Source organism: Vulpes lagopus, chromosome 8 (assembly GCF_018345385.1).
Source record: "Vulpes lagopus strain Blue_001 chromosome 8, ASM1834538v1, whole genome shotgun sequence".
In the NCBI taxonomy this organism is placed as follows: domain Eukaryota; kingdom Metazoa; phylum Chordata; class Mammalia; order Carnivora; family Canidae; genus Vulpes; species Vulpes lagopus.
Genome location: NC_054831.1, coordinates 96,618,354 through 96,637,217, shown reverse-complemented (window position 1 = coordinate 96,637,217; position 18,864 = coordinate 96,618,354). Strand labels below are relative to the sequence as shown.

The following is an 18,864-nucleotide window of genomic DNA, read 5'->3' as shown; positions in this document are numbered from 1 at the left end:
GTACAAGAAGCACGAGTCCTATAGTTGCCGTAGCCCAGAGGCCTGCCAGTTCCTGCGTTAACGCATATGTAGTCCTAACTGAGTTCTCACACGGCCTTGGATGTGTCTGTCCTAAATAGCTGGCATTGCATCTTCAAGACTGTGTGAGTAATCCTGACTCTCTCTCTCTCTCTCTCTTTTTTTTTTTTTTTTTTTTTAAAAAACACCTCAGTAAATTAATTACATGCCTTGAGAGGGAGAGTGATTGCAATTAGAAAATACTGACTTAACAGATGATTCATTTTCGAGGTGCTGTGCTCTATGTATCAAGTTCAGGGCAACGACTCTTGAAGCTTGGAAGGCCCGGCAGGGTTATTGGAGCTTGGTGTCACGGGGTCACGGGCAAGCTGCTGTTTCTGGGAGGCTGTTGAGTGCATTTGCCAGCCCTGTTGGCTTTATGGGGTCAGTGAGGTGATAAAGGTCCAACAGGAACAGGTTAAGACAGGCTCCTGGTGTCAAAGCCCCGGCTGAGAGGAAACTGCTGGAGTCCTGCAAGTTGCAAGGTTTCCCGCCCCCACTTTGTCCAAAACCATGAGGGAGCAGTCCCTTGGGGACCCAGGCACACAGCAGTCCCAGCACAGAGGAAGGAGCAGTGTACCATTGTGGCTGTACGAGCTTGCTTCACTGTCCTCTGAAGCTGATTTAAGACTAATCTGTGGGTAACTAGAACATTTTTTAGATGGACAGAAAAGCTCCTCAGTGGTGCTGTTTCTGTGGTGGAGAGGGGAATGAGAAATCACTGGCTTGTTTTTAAAAGACTTAACACAAGTACATTAAATACACACAGACATAACCATAACAGAAGAAAGTATGTGGATTGGAATTTGTGGTTGAAGCAGATCAAGTTATCCCAGGGAAGCCTTTGTTAGGTTTGTATAATTGCAGGGGTGAGGGTAGGGGGGTGGATGGGAGGTGGGGGATGGGTGGGAGGGTAGCAGGGTGGGGGGGGCAAGGGTGACTCTTGCTGACAAGGTTTAAGGTAAACCTGGAGTGGATTGAAATGAGAAACTAGAAAACATCAGCACTGTGTTACTTTTCATAGCACGCTCTGTAGTTAATATTGAGTTAATAATACTTGGTAGTTAACCCGGAGTTAGTGCTGAGTATAGACCGGTTGGTATAGGCAGTTTACTTTTTACTTTGAAATCATTACTGATTTTCCCAGCCTTTCCTTAAAAAGGGCTTTTGCCTATGAAGTTAGTACTTAGACATAATTTTTCTTCCTTTCCAATAGTTTTTATACTTTTTCTCAATATAGCGCAAAACTCGGTAATTGATTATTTGGGGTTTGTTTTCTAGTTTGTTTTTTTTGACTAATTTTTCCCTCTTTAGACTTACAGATACAAATGTGGATATTTGTCGTATGTATAAACCTCAAATTTGAATAGTTTTTAAAAATCATGGATTCTTGTGGCAAAAAAAAACCCCTTAAAATTGCTGTAGTAATAACTTGCCAATTCCTATAAAAATATTATTTGTATGCTCAAGAGCAATTTATTTTTGGTTGTAGCTATTTAAATGACTGACATGGGTTAGCTCGTAAGGGAGGAATATTAGTTGTGTTTTTTGCGAAAATAATATGTTTAGACCATACTGGAGACACAGAATTTTGTTAAAAATATTTTCACCTGCTGCAATTTAAGCTCTGAGGTCACACCAGTGGGTGAGGCTTGTAGAAGGAAAGAAAAATTATCAACCTAGTTTCCTTTTTTGTATCAACCAAATGTATGTATGTAAAACAGTTTTAAGCAAAAGTAGTTCTAATATATTCTTTGAGAAAGACATTTACATTATGAAGACACAGTATGAGTTTCTTTATTGAGTTCGAATAGCGAGTTCATTTATTGAGTTTCCACAGCCATAGACACTAATACTAATAGTTGATTCGCTCGTTGTTCTAAATTCCTAGCCGACTGTATTAGTAGAAGAAAGTGATGCATCTATTAAAAGAATATAATCTCATCCCTCAGGGTGGTTTGGGTCCCATCCAGACTACAAAGTGGTGGAGGCGGAAGCTGGTTTGTCTGACCTTCCAAACTGATGCCCCTTCTTGTGGTAGGGTCCCTCCCATCTTTCCTTGCCTTCATTCTTTATATTATCCTGCTCAGGCTCTTAAGATGAATCAAATAAAAATGATGGATGCTTAATTATCCAACTTGAATAAGCTACCTTTGCAGTTCAGAAGGTATTTAGAGCGCACGTTGAGGGCTCAGGGAACTAGTGCTGTGTGTCTACCAGGAGAATTGACATCTTGCGTTGGTACTTTCTGGAGGACTTCTCATCTCTTTGGCTCTTCCGGAGATGCCAGGCTCCCATCTCCCTCTTGGGAGAGGGTCAGATATTAAGAAAAGTGAGAGTAGAGGGTTGCCAGGTGCCCAGTGGACACAGGGCTGTAAACAAGGCGTTGAGAAAAAAGGACATATCCCTGGTACAACAGTAGCCTATCCTTGTCTTCACTCCTCTTAATTTTCTAAAGCCATTTTTGTCTGACCGTGGAAGTTCTTTTACAGATAAGGCTCTGTGAAACTTTGCATATCTGCCATAGACAGATGGATTTGACAAAAGATGTATCCAAAAAGGAATGCATTACGTTATGATTTGCAAAGTGTTCATGAATAAACACTGGCGCTTGGAAACTATTAACACTACCTACTAAAGCAATGACATAAATCCAAATTGAAACAAAATTTCTTGATTGAATTACATCCTCCAGCATCACGTTTGGTGAATTTTTGCTTTTGGAACAACTTAAAATTCTCGAAGACTTTTTTTCCCCCAGTCAGTATATATAGGACTAATCTCATTGCTTAATTTCGCCCAAGAATTTAATGATTCCTCATTGGCATTTTCTGAAGAGTTGCAGTGCCACTTTGATTATATTTTAAAGGAAGCAGCGCAAAACAAATGCACCGCCGCCCCCCCCCCCGACCCAGCCCCCCTTGCATCAGACACACCACAAACAGTTAAATGCCTTAGATTTGCACAACACTCGTGGAGCTCAACACTACCCATTGGTAGAGGAGGAGCCTTCCTTTAAAAGCAGTTATTTCCACTGATACAATGTGTGCAGGTGATGTAATTTCCCATTGCATGGGTCACTAGCAAGAGTGTGTCCCCCCAATTTCAAGAGAGGTCGAATGGCTTTGGTGAGATAATCTTGCAGTCGGTGAGCTCATGCTCAGGTCATTAAATTTTCTAAGCCTCCATCTCTACGTCTGTAAAATGAAAACGATGACGTACGTCCTGGTGTTTTACAGTAGTGGTGAGTATCAGCGGCACGATGAAAAAGTGTTTGTGGAAGAATGTTTTAGTTCTTCGTGTATTATCCTGTGTCATGCAGCCCCCCACTAATAGCATTACGGATGCTCATGGCACTAGTTCTTTTACTTCTTTGAGCATATTCCCAATGCTGGAGAAATACTTTTTAAAGCTGGGAAAGTCTTCGCTGTTTAACCTTGAAATGTTACAAAGGCTGTGGGAGCCTCAGTCCTTATCTGTCAGCTGAGTCTTAAAAATACCAGAAGGGTTGCGGTGACAGGCAGACGTGGCATTGGATGCGAGAACATCTTCAGTAAACTTCGGTTGCTTAAGATACCGATTGTTGTCAGCGTATTAATAAAAGTGTACATTACCAATTTTTTAAAAAAGGAAAACATCAGACAGATTTTCTTACTGATTTGTTTGATGACTTTTCTCTAAGCTGTGTCTGCTTGCCTCAGCCAGGATGGGTTTTCTCGTTGCTTGAGCTTGCATGCTGATTTTCCTTCTACTAGATACAGCACTAAGCCAGGAGAGAGAAGCAAGCCTTCCTGCTGTACACTTAGAATTGCTAATGATGAAGTTCTAGGGGATGTAGTTTCCTCATAGGAAAAAGTGAGTTAGGAAATTCAGACTGACAGTCTGGGACTTTTTATTCCTGCCTTGACTCGCTTTATTAAATTGAAGTAATGGAATGATCGTGTAGGTCTTAAAGTGTTGCTTATCCCGGGAATAAAATGAATGGTCAGAATGACTTTCTGAATGATTCTGAACGGTCAGATGGTAGTTTGAAACCCTAGATTTTTTTTTAAACAGTTCTACCTTGGAAGATGATCTTGCTTTTTGGCGTGTTGGCCACAGCTGTGTCCTGCATGTCAGCTGTGTGAGCTCCCTGTTGAGGTGTGTTTGATTATTTCCTAGCTCTTAATATCACGAAGCCTGAAGCACCTCTATTACCTGTAAAACCTTTTTCTTGCTTTCGAGGAGATTGAACAGAGAGCACAGTAAGTGAAACAAGTAGGAATGGAAGTGGGTCTTCTCCCACTCTTATCCCATGCTCCCTGCCCAGCATTCCACGAGAGAACTTCCTAGAAACGAAGGAATTTCATTGGTAGTGTACTTTGCAAACTGTTAGCTGGGATCATTGTCTTGACTTTCCTGTGCTTTTGGTGACTGGATAAGCATACGCTTTAATAATGTAAGTAATAATGAAAGAATGTTTTTTGACTTCTTTTATCCCCTCCCCGGCTTTGTTGGAATATAAGTGACGTGTGATACTGTACAACATGTTTATCTGATACACTTACAGGTGGCAAAATGATTGCTGCCCTTGTATTAGCTAACATTTACATCATGTGACATTTTTTTTTTTTTTGTGGTTGAGAATAGTTAAGATTTATGCTCTTAGCAAATTTCAAGAATGTAATACAGTATCATTAACTATGATTGCTATGGTCTACTTTATATCCCTGTAACTTATTCATGTTACAACTGGAAGTTTATACTCTTTGACCAATATCTTTCCTTTCCCTCCCACCCCTTGGCCCCTGGCAACAAGCATTCTACTATATTTCTATGAGTTCAGCATTGGTGATTTGCACATGTAAGTGGGATCATACAGTATTTGATTTTTCCTGTCTGCCTCATTTGGCTTAGCAGAATGCCCTCAGGTTTCCTCTGTGTTGTCACTACAGGCAAAATTTCCTTCTTTTTTTTTATGGATGAGTAATATTCCAGTATATATTTATATATCCCATTCTTTATCCGTTCATCCACCCAGAATGTGTAGGTTGTTTCTATGTCTTGGCTTGTATGAGTAATGCTGCTATGAACATGGGAGCACAATTATTTCTTCAACATCCTGCTGTTCTTTCTTTTGGGGGATATCCTCAGACGTGGAACTGCAGGATCATACGGTAGCTTTGTTTTTAACTTTTTGTGGGAACTCCATACTGTTTCTGGAGTTAGCTGTGTGAGCTCACTGTTACCAAATTAGCTGCACCAACTTGGTAAAATGGGTATTCTTGATCGGCACATTCCTCTCACTCGAGTGGTGTTCTCAGAGCCCTGCTTTCATTACCACCAGTTTCTTGTGCTGTGGCAGAGGGGTAGACTCACAAAGCATTGCCCACATTGTTGTGGCCAGACTTTGGTCACACGGCATCACCTGGCTAGGGAGTGCAGTCCTATTTTTGTCTACAAAAAAATAGAAAGCTGGTTAGGTGATCAGCCAACTGATTTCTACCATACTTTTTTCTTTTTTTTTTCTTGTTTCCATTTTATTCCTTTTCTTCCCTTCCCTCTGTTTGCTTTCCTTTCTATTGTCTAATATGTTCACATAGAATCTAGCCCTTGTAGCCACTAACCAAAAGTTAAATTTAAAAAATATAATCTTTACCATCTAGAAGAAATTAGGAATATGACTAGTTTTAGATTCTTAATCTCTTATGTTCATGATTAAAACATAGTTTTATGAAAATTATGATTATAAAGATTATTGTTGACTTAATTAATGATTTAATTTTATAGTGAAAAAAGGGGCAATGGATGTTTTTCTCACACACCTAAAGCATCTTCTTCTGGGTCAAGTATTTGAATCCCTTACTTTGTAGTTTTAGAAAAGAGTGGGAAGAAGATGAAAAACTGACAACAAGGAGAAAGAGAAAATGCCCGATTAAACTTTTCCATTCTTTCCAGTTCCTTGAGTATTTTATAAGTTGTACAGTAAATGTTAACTTGTTATTGAGCAAAAGGACTGTGAAGAGAGTGCATAGCTTTTGGAGACCATTTGTTACATGGAGTTGAGCAAATGGTGGAACTAATACAGGCTTGGTTTGTAGAACTCTTTGTTTTCTAGAGGCTAAATGATTTCTCTCTACTCTGGAACTTCCAGAAATTAGCAAAAATATTTATGGCACAAATAAAAAACACAGATGCCCATTTAGTAACCAGAAATATTTTTCAGGTCATTGCTATTGAAAAAAACCTTTCCATAAACTTTGAATTTTCTTTTAATAGAACATCATAAGCTGAATTTAGTCCTTTACTCTGGATATATTAGGGTCAAATATTTTTGTTGGGTGATAAGCCTGTAGTAACCTCAGTTATTTTAACAACCAAATGACTTTCCTTCCATATAAAACAAATTTACAGTTTAGCTGTTTTAGAAATAAAGTTGACAAATAAAAACCTGTTTAATCTTCACATCTTGACCTAAGAAATAGAAGGACTAAATTATTTCAGATCTTCATATTTATCTGATTGAACTAGGAGTCCTGAAAAAAGAATTTTTCCATAATTCCATTTACTTAATTGTTCTGTCTCATTCCGAAAACAACTTTAAATGCATCATTGAAAAAAAGAACAAAATCTCCTCAATCTAATATCCAAACACCCTTTTTATTTTGGCGGAAATGAACAAAAAGAAGATACTTTGAGGCATTGAAAAACACTGACATATCTCAATCGTTGAATTCTGAAGATCAGTGCTTGGCTTGGCAGCACATATACTAAAACTGAATTCTGAAGATCATACTATATTTGGTAGAGATTTTACATGTATCTTATCATATTCCTGGTCTTTGAAATAAGGCACCCCATATGATTATAAAGTAATGCCTTGGCATAGTGTAGTAATTTAGAAGGAGCTGGTGTCTGGAGCCAGACGGCCTGGGTTCAGATCTTCTCTGGGACACTTTGTAGCTGTGTTACTTGTGTTGATCACCCTGTACCTCAATTTCCTTATCTGAAAAATGGGGGTAGTAATAGCACCTGCCTGGTTGTGTACATTAAGTACATTAATATACATAAAACAATTGGAATGATGCATGACTTGTAAGTGCTTTATAAATGTTTGTCTTCCTTTTATTATTATCGGGGGGAATTGATTGTTTCATGAAATAAATATTCTAGATAACTGTTTATCCAGTTTTTAAACTTCTAATAGCCAATTTTGATGGGTCTTTCTAAATGGATACCATATGTCTCTGTGTTTCTTTGGTCTTAAAGTGATTAAGTGGAATTTTTTCCTTTGGCGATTCAGAGTCATCATTAGGATTCAGAATCATCATGATGACCATCAGAAATGGTACTTTGCCATAAGTAAGGGATACTGAGTCAAAGGATGTTGAAATGATTAAAATAATATTAAGGGTTTTAGGGAAAGTGTTTTGCCCCTAACCTAGCTAGTCTAGGCTGTTCTGCTGTTTCATTCCTCTCTTTCTGTTCCAGAGGCTTTTGGACTTCCCTCTATTAATTAGCCTTTGCTAGCACCACTGGTTTGAAATTTCTAGTTCTCTTTTGCTATAGATTATAAGCAAAAAATAGCCCAGTTTTTAAAAATTGTGTATGAGATGAGAGATGGGCTTTCACTTAGGGTGTTAGTTCTCCCTGGAGAGTAAATAAGGACATGAGCTCATTTTTTTCCTTTTGGTTATGTTTTAGAGCAGCGATTGGTAAAGTACTGCCTGTGGGCCATATTAGATTTTTTTAAATAAAGTTTTATTGGAGCACAGCCACACTCTAGTTTATATATTGTCTTCTGCTTTTGCACCACAGGGGTAGAGTTTGGTAGTTGCCACGGTGACTCTATGGCCTCTGAAGGCTCAACTATTCACTACCTGACCTTTTACAGAAAAAGGGTTGCTAAATCCTGTTCTAGAGCATTAAAGTTTTGGGGAGAGTATAAAATAAATGAGATGTTACTATGCTGTCTCTGTTAACCTGCATATTCAATTACCTGTAATACTGTCTCTCCTAAATATATTCTGGATAAACAAGAATGAACTGCAGTAGCCTATGTTGGATAAAAAAGAAACAACCCACAATAGCACATTTAGAGCATTAACAGGAGGTGAAAGTGTGATCGCCAGGCAAAGTTGTATGGGAATCTTCACTTTGTTCTTTATTTTTCTCCTGTTGTCAGTAAATAATGTGATGTAAAATTATGTAGCTTTCTGTTGTGGTCTATAGAATATTGTTGAAATGTTTCCAGGTAGTGGCTGCTTTTCTTGCACAATTGTCCGGGAAAATATAAATGCCTCGTTGTCTTGTCTCCCACCTGTACTTATCTTTCCTTTACTCTTTATCTTACACACATAGCTCTGATCTTTATCTTTTCTGTAAGAAAATGTTTTGAATTTTCCTGCCTTGTATTATTCCAGATCATACTGCAGAGGAAAGGACTCTGAGCTTGGGTTTGAATTCTAATTTAGTCACTTTACAGAAGAGAAACCTCAGGAAATCACATTGCCGCCTCCAGTCTCAGTTTCCTTGCCTGTGAAAGGGAGATAAGAATCCATGCTCTGCTTACCACTTGCTATAGGCTGAATGTTTGGATCCTCCCCAAATCCATATGTTAAAATCCTGATGACCAATATGGTAGTATTAAGATTTGGGGCTTTTGCAGTAATTAGCTCATGAAACAGAGCCCTAACAGAGTATGAATGGAGCTAATGCCCTCACAGAAGATACCCTAAAGAGCTCTCCAGATCCTGCTACCATTTGAGGATACAAAGAAAAGTCTGCATCCTGGAAGAAGGCCCTTGCCTGACCATTCTAGCATCCTGATCTCAGACTTCCAGCCTCCAGAACTGTGAGCAATACATTTCTGTTGTGTTTAAGCCTCTTAGTCTATGGTATTTTATCTATGGTATTTTGGAACAAACTAAGACACTTCATAGAAGGAGCACATGAGAATAAGCATACAGGAGGACTTAGTACTCTCTCTCTAATAATATTCTCAACGTGACCATTTTTTTTCTCATACAAAGATGTATATTTTTATGGAACAGAGCGTAAAATGTATTCAGCATGAACTAAAACTTTGCCTGGGCTGGGTATGAGGCTGTAAGTGAGAAGGAGGTTGGGTGAGAAAACCATTTCAAAGAGCGGGTGTGTTCTTTGGGTGTCTGCTTTGTTATTCACTTCTGTAATGTGACAGCTGATGCTTTAGTGCATTTCCCTCCTGGGAAATATGCTGGGAAGACAGGAAGACAAATAACCTTGAAAGGGGAAAAAGGTAGCGCTTATGTCGGTACAGAAGTCTGATAGAAACACATTATCATTAGTGTATTCTAGCTATTGTTCTTTAAGTGACTTCGGTACATGGACAGGAACGTGGTTAATTTTTTTAAAGATAAAAGAAGGAATAGTTTCCTTTAATGAAAGCAGGCTCCAGGGCTGTGGAAATCACAAGTCCCCTGTGATGCGGCTGGGGAAGGATTACTGAAGGATGAAGTGAACATATGTGGTCCCATTTTGTTTTTATTGGAGCCCACAAAGAAGACTGATAGTCTACTGGGCGTGGCATATTTATCCTTGTAAAAGATCACCCACTTTTATAATTTAAGGGGGATACCAATAGTTCAGCTTTGAATCACAATTAGATTGGACATATTTCCTCGTAATTCTATTGTTTTCAGATGACTTTAAAAACTTTAACCAGAAAATTAAGACTTCTTTTTTTTTCTTAGGTAACTTGTCATTTTAATTCTGTTGACGTGTAGAGAAAGTATTTTAAAATCATGACCTTGAATTTAAATTTAGGGAGACCCCTCTCCCAACCTCCACTTTTAATCTCTTGGGTTTTTTTGGAAGGTAATTATTTAGGTTGTAGCAGTTAGCTATGACTGTGTAATAAAGTACTCCAAAACATAGTGTCTTAAAATTGCAACCATTTATTATTTTCATGGATCCACTGGTTAGCTAGGGGCATTCTGCTTATCTAACCCAGATTCGGATTAATTAGCTTATTAGTGGTTAGTTGGCCATCTCAGATGTCCCTGACTGGGAAAACTCTATCACTCAGCATGCTTCTCATCTGTGCTCTCATCCATCCCACAGACTAGTCTAGGCATGTTCCCAGTGTAGTGACTGGGGTCCAAAAGTAGTCAACCCCCATTGTGCAAGAAGTTAGGATGGCAACACACATGGGCTTTTCAATGCTCTGCGTGTGTTACATTTAATAATATCCCACTGCCTGGAGCAAGTCATGGTAGGACTCAGGGTCAGAGTGAAGGACAGTTATGGGTCAAATGGTATAGATACATGGAGGCTGTGAATTGGGACCTCAGTTTACAAGATGTCATTTCATCTTTTTTGTTCATTTCTTGTTTTGGCAATTTTATTGTTCATTAGTATTTCTACAGACTAGGCTGAAAAAAAAAACCCAAATTCACCACTGGTTTCTAAGCCTTAGTAAAGGGAGAGTTTGTCACTAAAGGCTAAAACAGAAATTTTGCTTTATTTATTGACTTCCGTACTCCCCCTCCCCCTTTTTAAACTAAATTAAGCACCACGGATTCTTATGTAATGAAATTAGTTCTTTTCCAGTTCTATCCATATTCATCTCTGACCTGGGTTCTCCAACTGATTTCTGCATTTTGGGGCTAATTCTCTAGTAGTAGTGTTTGGAGGACTTTGGTGGGTGAGTCTCTGTGTTTTTAGTTTAGCTTTCTCATGTTTTTGCCCTTTTTCCCCCTCTTTCTTAAACTTCAGGCTTGCATTTCTTACTTTGCACTCCTCAAGTCCTAGAGGAACCTCAGATGACCATGTTACAGAGAATACTCATTAATCCACCTGCTGTCATTCACTCATGCCTTCAATCAACAAATATTTGTTGAGTGGCTTCTATGCTAGTTCAGGCATTACTGATAGAGTAGTTGGACAGTGTTTGCAAAATGCAGGCCCTCCTGAAGCTTTTAATCTACTGGGGCTTGGCAGTGAACAAATGCATGAATGCCTCATTTGATGTTTGGTAGTGATAAGTGTTATGGGGAAAATAAAGCAAGGTGAGTACACAGACAGCGATGGAGGAGTGAGTGGATATTGAGGGAAGGCCTCTGAAGTAAGGGAGCGAGCTGCGAGGATCCGGAAAAAATACTGCAAGCAGAGGAGTAGCTGACGCACAGGGTGTCTGGATCATATTCAATGTGGCTGCAGCCACGCTTGCAGTGACAGGAGTGGTAGGGAATGCAGTGTGGAGACAAGCAGAGGCCAGATCACGTCGGTTTTTGCAGACACAGTAGGGTCTTTGCACTTATGCCAAGTGGCGTGGGAATCAATTGGTGAGACCTGATCTGGTTTCAAGGGCAGAAGCTGGGAGACTGTGATGATAGTGCCGGGCAGAGATGCTGAGGGACCCACCTACAAGAGCAGCAGGGGAGACAGAGAGGATGGCAGACTTTGGAGCTTTCCAAAATGTGTTTCATTTAAATAAACCAAATTTAGATATTGACATCAGCCCTGCAAAGTTGAACATATGGACAAGTGTTTCCCAAAGTAGAGCCAGCACACTTCCAGTGATATCTGAGTTAATTTTAGGTGCTCCATTATATGAATGGACCTTTTACATTTTAGTAATTACTTATGAACTTTATGTGTAGAGTAGATAAAGAACTTGGATATTAAAAAAAAAGAATTTGGATATAAAATCCATGGTTCTACATCCCATTATTACTTGAAGTGGGAATAAAAGTACGGAGTCTGTTACAAGGTTGAATGCAGAACGTAGCAAAAAACCATGAGGGTTGATTCTGAATGACTAGATTGAGAATATGGTGACAGGATTATTCAGGTTTAGTTCCAAGGGATAAGTGAATGGTGACTCTAGTTTTAGGGTGGTGTGTAATCATAATTACATATTAGTATTTACTGATGAATGTGAAGCTCTCTATGGAGCACCTAATAGGTGATAGTTCCCCCATTCTCACTGCAATCCTATGGGATGTGGATGATGAGATTTTTTTCATATTCCCATTTAACAGATGGGGGAAGTGAAGTCCATAGGGAATAAATAATTTGCTCTAGGAAGTCTGAGTTTTCAGATACTACAAGATTACAAAAATAGTGTCTAGTTCTGTAAATTCTCTGCACACAGGGACTTTGGCACACTAATGTACCGTCAGCATCTAGAGTAGTTTCTGATGAAAAGACAGACATGTCTATGTTAGACATCTAATCCATACTTGCTGAATGAGTGAAAGAAAAAATGAAGAATGGGTTTCTTATTTAGTCAGGTCTGACTCAGGAGTCGTGAATGTTCATGATTCTCCTGATAGGATGAGTTCTAGGAAGTAATCACCTGGCGTTTTATTAGGCCACATTTGGGGACCCCGAGATGACTTACTGTGTCCCCTAAATGCAGGTTTTCCCAAGCTCCTCACTTTGGTCTTACCTTTCCCTCTTGTTCTTCCTTAAGGATGCCATCTTGTTTTCTGGCAGTAACTATGGCCCAAATCCCAGATCTCAGACTTTGGTGCTAAACTCCAGTTGTAGAACATAGAGATCCACTAACAAATTTGGAGTTGCTTTAGGGCACTATGTACAACCTTTGGCAGCTCCCTTCACTTCCCTTGAGCCTCAGTTCCTCTCAGAAGGAGGAAGAGACAGATGGATCTGAGCCTTTATCTGTCTAGACCTGTGTGCACCAGAAGGAAGAGAGGGACAAGATGCAGAGGGAGGGTGACATTGGGTGAAAAATGTCTCAAAAGGCAAATGGAATTCAGTGTTCATTCTTCATGAACATCCTTGTTTTGCCTTTTCCCTAGAACTTCCTTTTTTCTTATTTTTTTTCCAATTTAAATTCAATTTGTCAACATATAGGATAACACCCAGTGCTCATCCCACCAAGTGCCCTCCTTAGTGCCCATCACGCAGTCACCCCATCCCCGCACCCTCCTCCTCTCCTGCAACCTTTGTTTCCCAGAGTTAGGAGTCTCTCATGGTTTATCTTCCTCCCTAATTTTTCCCCACTCAGTTTCCCCTCATTCCCTTATGGTCCCTTTTACTATTATATTCCAGAGATGAGTGAAACCATATGATGATTGTCCTTCTCCAACTGACTTATTTCACTCAGCGTAATACCCTGCAGTTTCAACCGTGTTGAAGCAAATGGTAGGTATTTGACCTTTTTGATGGTTGAGTAATATCCCATTGTATACATCCCTAGAACTTTCTAAGGAGTTAAATAATACTCTTTCAGCCGAGTTTTCTCAAAAGGCTCAATTTATTTTCTTAAAAAAAAAAAAAAGAAAAGGCAGAGCTCTGAAAGCAGTCCTCCACACACTGAGGCTTCTTGGTGAAGCGCTACCATGCACATGCACTTTCCCTGCTGGCAGCAGCCACATGGGGGATGGCCAGAGCTGGGGAGAGAGAGCATGCTGGGGGAAGGTCCATGTGTCCAGGCAAGGGGCCACAAACCAAACTGACTATAACAAGGGACTCCTGAAAGGGGCAGGAGCTTTGTGCAGGAAGGTTGTTATAGGGGAAGCAAACCTAGCCTGGGGAGTGTTACTGAGTGTGAGAAGGCCTTTGCTCCAGAGGTGGGAGCCATGGGGAGTGGGGACATGCCCAAACAAAAACTTGACTTGCTCCATTCTCACTGCCAGAGCTGCTGTCTTCCACTTGTTCCTTCATATCTGGCTGCCCCAGGTCCCCAATCAACCCCAGCTGCACACATTTTTTGAATTCTGAAACACACAATTTCTGCAGAACTAGGTATGATGGTGGGCAGGGGCTTATAAAGCTAAAAACCACATTATTATCAGCCTCTGCAAAGTCCTAATTTCCTGGGTAAAAGACAGAGAAAGATTTATCATGTAGGGCTGAGGGGTAGTAAGCTATACACAGAGATAAATACCTGCTTTGGGAGGGCAGGGTAAGGTGAACCAGTTCCAGCTGGTGGATCTAGGAAGCCATTTTGAAAGAAAGAGGATTCAAATTCAACTTTGTGGAGGGGCACCTGGAGGCTCAGTTGGTTAAGGCTCTGCCTTCCACTCAGGTCCTGACGGCAGGGTACTAGGAGAGAGGCCCACATCAGGCTCCCTGCTCAGTGGGGAGTCAGCTTGCCCCTCTCCCTCTGCTCCTCACCCCTACTTGTGCTCTCATTCTCTCTCAAATAGATAAAGTCTTAAAAAAATTTTTTTTGACTTCGTGGGAAGGATAGGACTTAGATGTTTGTCTTAGGGAAGAAAGGGGTGCTATAGTCTAGGAAAAACAGATGGCCTCTTCACAGGCCTGGAAGGAGGAGAATGCCAGGGCTGAGGTAGGGTGAGGCCAGGGGCCCTGGAAAACTGAACTACGGGGAGGAGGCAGTTTGTTCCTGTCCTTGGGAAGGCTGATGGAAGATTGGAAGAGAAGTGGGGTTACTTTGCAAGCTAGTCAAGTCCTGTGGACTTTCCTGGTGTGCATGGTGAGCCTTTCACACTTTCATGTGGGGCCTTGGGGAATGGTATGCCAGGAGAGGGTGATGGTCAGGCCTGCGAGTCCTAGGGGCAGCAAGGAGACTGGTTCTTTTTTTTTTTTTTTTTAATCCTTTCTTCAGAAACAATTTTTAATGCAGAGAGAAATTGCAAAATAGTCAAAGAACTTCAGAATATCCTTCTAACAGATTTACCAGTTGTTGACATTTTGCCACATTTGCTTTATCATTCTCTCATACTCTACTGTATACGTATTACCAAGAGTTGTTCTTTAAGCCATTTAAGAGTAAGTTGCACACGTCATACCTTAATCACCAAAATATTTTGGTGTGTATTTCCTAAAAACAATGACTGTCATATATATAACTTCAGTATCATCATTGAAATCAGGAAATTTATATTGATACACAACTGTTACCTGATCTACCACCTTTATTCACATTTCAATATTCACATTTCTAATATTGTCCCAATATTAGAGAGGAAGGGTGGTTTTTGTTTTTGTTTTTGTTTTTTCTTTTTAAAAAATGTAACGTAGGTGGCCTCAAATGAAATAGGCTGGAACTGAAGCTGTGAAAGTGGGAACAGGACTGCTGTTTCAGAGGTGGGTGCAGGAGGACTTGGCAAGAGTGGGCTCTGGGGGTGAGAGAGGAAGGAAAGCTGACGATGAGGTTGCAATTTTTAGGTTGGTGTCGTTAATCGACAAGGAGCTCAGGAAAGAGATTTGAAGTGCAAGGTGATCTTATGTTCTGGGTTTTGATTTAGTCCCGATAATTGGATTTCTGTAGGATGTAAAAGGCAGAAAGGCTGGGTAATGAGAAGCAGGTTTGTACAGCAGTTAAGAGTATAAACTTTGGAGCTGACTGCCTAGGTTGGAGTCAGGCTTTGACACTAAGTAGCTGTGTGACCTGGGGAAGTTACCTAAGTTGGATATGCCTCAGTTTTTTCATCTGTGAAATGGGGATGACTCACAGAGTCTTTGTAAGGATTAAATGAGTTATTATAAAGTGTTGTGTTACAAGCTGTGTTACAAGCTTGCCTGGCACATAGTAAGTACTCTTTACGTTTGTTGAATCAATGTAAATGAACTGGATTTTCCACATTTATGTCACTGAATCTTCACTAGCAAATCCATGAAGTAAGTACTAAAATTATTATTAAAATTATTGCTGGGACTCATGCTATGACATTTACCTAAGGCCCAAAAGTTGGTATAGAAAACTCATCCTGTTCTACATATCAGACTATCTTCAGGCTCTCTGTATGAGAATACACAAGAGGCAGTTGGAATGGGCTAGTGACTCAGTATTAGGATACAGCTGGGCTGAATGTTTGAGTTGAAAGTCCTCTCACATATGTGATTGCTGGGGACGTGGGATGCATGCTGTTGCTAAGTGAGAATCTGCAGAAGAAAGGACTAAAAGTTGGAGCTGCTGAGTGGGACTGGGTAGAAGGAGCCACAGGTAGGAGACTCAGCAGGAGGGTGCGGTATGATGGAAAGGAAGAGATAAGTAGGGTGAAGGAGGACTCACCCTTTGTTTGGGAGTCCAAGAGCAGAGACCTGGGTGGTCATGACTGGGTCCTCTGTGGCCTTTAGTGAGAATTGTTGCGTTGGTTTGGGGAAGGCAGAAGCCTGGTTTCAGGGGCTCTAGAAGAAATAGGAAGAGGAAATGGATTCTAGGAAACTTCAAGATTCTTTCAAGTAGTTTGGCAATACAAGGAAGGAGAATTTTGGGAGAAGCAGCATCAAGAAATGATCTCTTGCCAACAGAGGCAATTGTCATTGTCATGTAGGGAGGGAAGGCAAAGGGGGAAAAATGCAGGAAATTATGGCGAGGGTGGAGGGAGCCAGAAGCCAGGGGTGGGGTGAGGAGCATGGCTGCAGGGATGCTGCTTTAAGCTTGGAGGGCAGAAAAAGACTATGTGTGATGACCTGTGACATGTAATATGGATTTGAAGAAGTTGAAGCAATTTCACTTAAGATCTTTGTGCAGTGGGCACTGAAGCTCTTTGTTGGAAGTCAGAAATGTATCTGAGAATATGAAAGGATTGGAGAAAGGATGAACATGAGAGGTAAAAAAGAAGATTATTTTGTGATAGCCAGGACTTTGAAGTGAGTGGTGTGGTTCTTTGGGGTATTGTTCTAGAACTTTCTCTATGATGCTCTGAAATTGACTAAGAATAAATGGATTGGATCAGTCCCAGCAACAATTTGATTGAAAGAGTACTAGGGAATTGCAGAGATCAGAGAGACCTTGATTAGAAGTGGTTGGCTGTAGGCTGTGAAGGCAGAGGACCCTGAAACGGGTAGGTTAATGCTTCCCCAGTTTTTTCCTATGAAAGATGTATACTGACAGAGTCTAAGAAAGCTTGTCTCTAAGGCTTTGCGGCCTAGTGCAATGTAGCCCATCTGAAGTTTGAAAATTGTAAAGTCTTGGTTTTATGCTTAAAAATAAAATAAAGTTTCCATTATGGATCTGTAGTTTTAAATATTAAACTATTTGACTCAAATAAACAGCTAAACTAGAGAGAACCACGAGGAGCATAAATTCCACAGGAGGTAGAGAGTTAGGAGATGTGGAAAAGTTTGAGGTGGTGGCTAGAGAGGGGGATGTCACAATGTCAGCTCCTGAAGATAAGACAAGTGATAAGGGGCCTACTGTAAGATCAAGCCTCCGAGCGATTGAGGTGAAGAGTCAGAGCCTGCCTTGGATGACCTGAGTCTTGGGAAGTTGCTTCTGACTTAGAACCTGGGTGTAAAATTTCTGTATTGTGTGCACAGAAGAAAAATTAATGTTTAAAAAGAAGCTTTTGTAGGATGCTTGGGTGGCTCCGTTGGATAAGTATCTGCCTTTGGCTTAGGTCAGGATCCCAGAGTTCTGGGGCCATGTGTTGGGCTTCCTGCTCAGTGGGGAGTCTACTTCTCTTTCTATGCATCCTTTGCTCATGGGCGCTCTCGCTCAAATAAGTAAATAAAATCTTTCTTCTTCTTTTCTTTTCTTTTTTTTTTTTTTTAAGAAAAAGAAGCTTTTGTAAAATGCAAAACTCAACATTTATTTTTAAGCATGGTCTTGAAGTCAGAGGGAGATGAATAGAGCCAATTTAAATCGCCTCCGGGAACATTTGGTTTCTGCCTCTTACCTTATGGCCTCCATTAAAAGTGGAAACAAGAACTCTACAATTGAAAAGTCAGTTGTGACATGGAGTCATTTTTAAATGAATGTATTTTTCAATTCATTGATAGGAGACATCCTTATTTATTTTTGAGGATCTCTGTCTTAAACCTCAAGCAGATAATTTGTGGAATCAGTGGCTATTTCAGGAGAGTAAGGAAGCTGTCATTTGTGCCCATCTCGTTCCTATGTTTCAGAATAAAGTTGTAGGCAAACACTTCCACTCAACTAGCTGGGGGCAGGGAATGATGACTTTGGCAGTGGCAGAGCAGATAATAAAGACAAAGAAGTGATGAGATGAGAAGTCTCAGGTTAGCCATTTGTTCCTAGAGTTTTGAAATAATTAATTATAATGTCTGATATTGATAGTAAATAGATAAATAACTTCTAAATACCATTGGTAAATAACCATAATAAATACCATTGGTAAATAACTTCTATATTTTTCACCTCCTTTTTTAAGCTTGAAAAGCATACAAGTAATGAATGTTCATAGTAGAACAGAGCTAAGTGATGTAACAGAAATCTTGGATCATCCCAAATGGACCAATGGGAATGTCTGTCTCAGTGTAGGTCTTTTCAAACTTTATTTTAAGCTATTTCATGGCAAATTTATGTTTACACAAATGGAATTATACATAGCTTTTGTCTTACAATTTATGGAAGTCACGATTTATGGAGAGTGAGCATTTAGTTTCACTTTTAAATGGCCTTAGGAAATTTATCTGAAGCTCAGTTAAAAGAACAATAAAGCAAGAGAAATGAGACATAAGTTAATCAAATATATCAAAGAGTGTTTCTTCAGCTTAGTATGCATTTGGGAAGTGGGTTCATTTTCCACCTCTGGGGTTTGGTTTTTTCATTTTTAGCTTTACCCTCCAAAGTGTGTCAGTGTGATGAGTGGCAACTGAGATCCTATGCTTTACCTTGACTTGCTCCCTCACTTTGTGTTGAGATTTTTGGCTGTTAGGATCAGAGGGCTCTCTTGTAAAGTCCATCCCTGAGATCTGTGGGACATCCCTGGAGACAGGCAGCCCAGCTCCCAGGAGAAGAGGCATTCCGCGCGGGGATTATGGTGACAACCTGGGTAGCACCAAATTGTGCCAAGAGGTATAGCTCTTGGCACCGCCTCCACTCTGCACAACTGCCCAGTCTTTGGGCTCACCTGTGATGGTAACAGTGGGACTGACAAC

The 18,864-nt window shown here is 40.3% G+C and overlaps 1 protein-coding gene across 4 annotated transcripts in view; it reads left to right on the top strand.

Moving 5' to 3' along the window:
• PDE4D (phosphodiesterase 4D) overlaps positions 1-18,864 on the top strand; it is a 1,379,610-nt gene that overhangs the window by 35,504 nt on the left and 1,325,242 nt on the right. The window contains exon 1 of one of the 4 annotated variants that reach the window (XM_041765467.1): positions 25-143. The exons of 2 other annotated variants lie outside the window; for them this stretch is intronic. The gene's annotated coding sequence lies outside the window, so the exon portion shown is untranslated. Of the gene's footprint in view, positions 1-24; positions 144-18,864 lie in introns of those variants that run through there. One more of the 4 variants, XM_041765466.1, reaches the window with a different exon arrangement.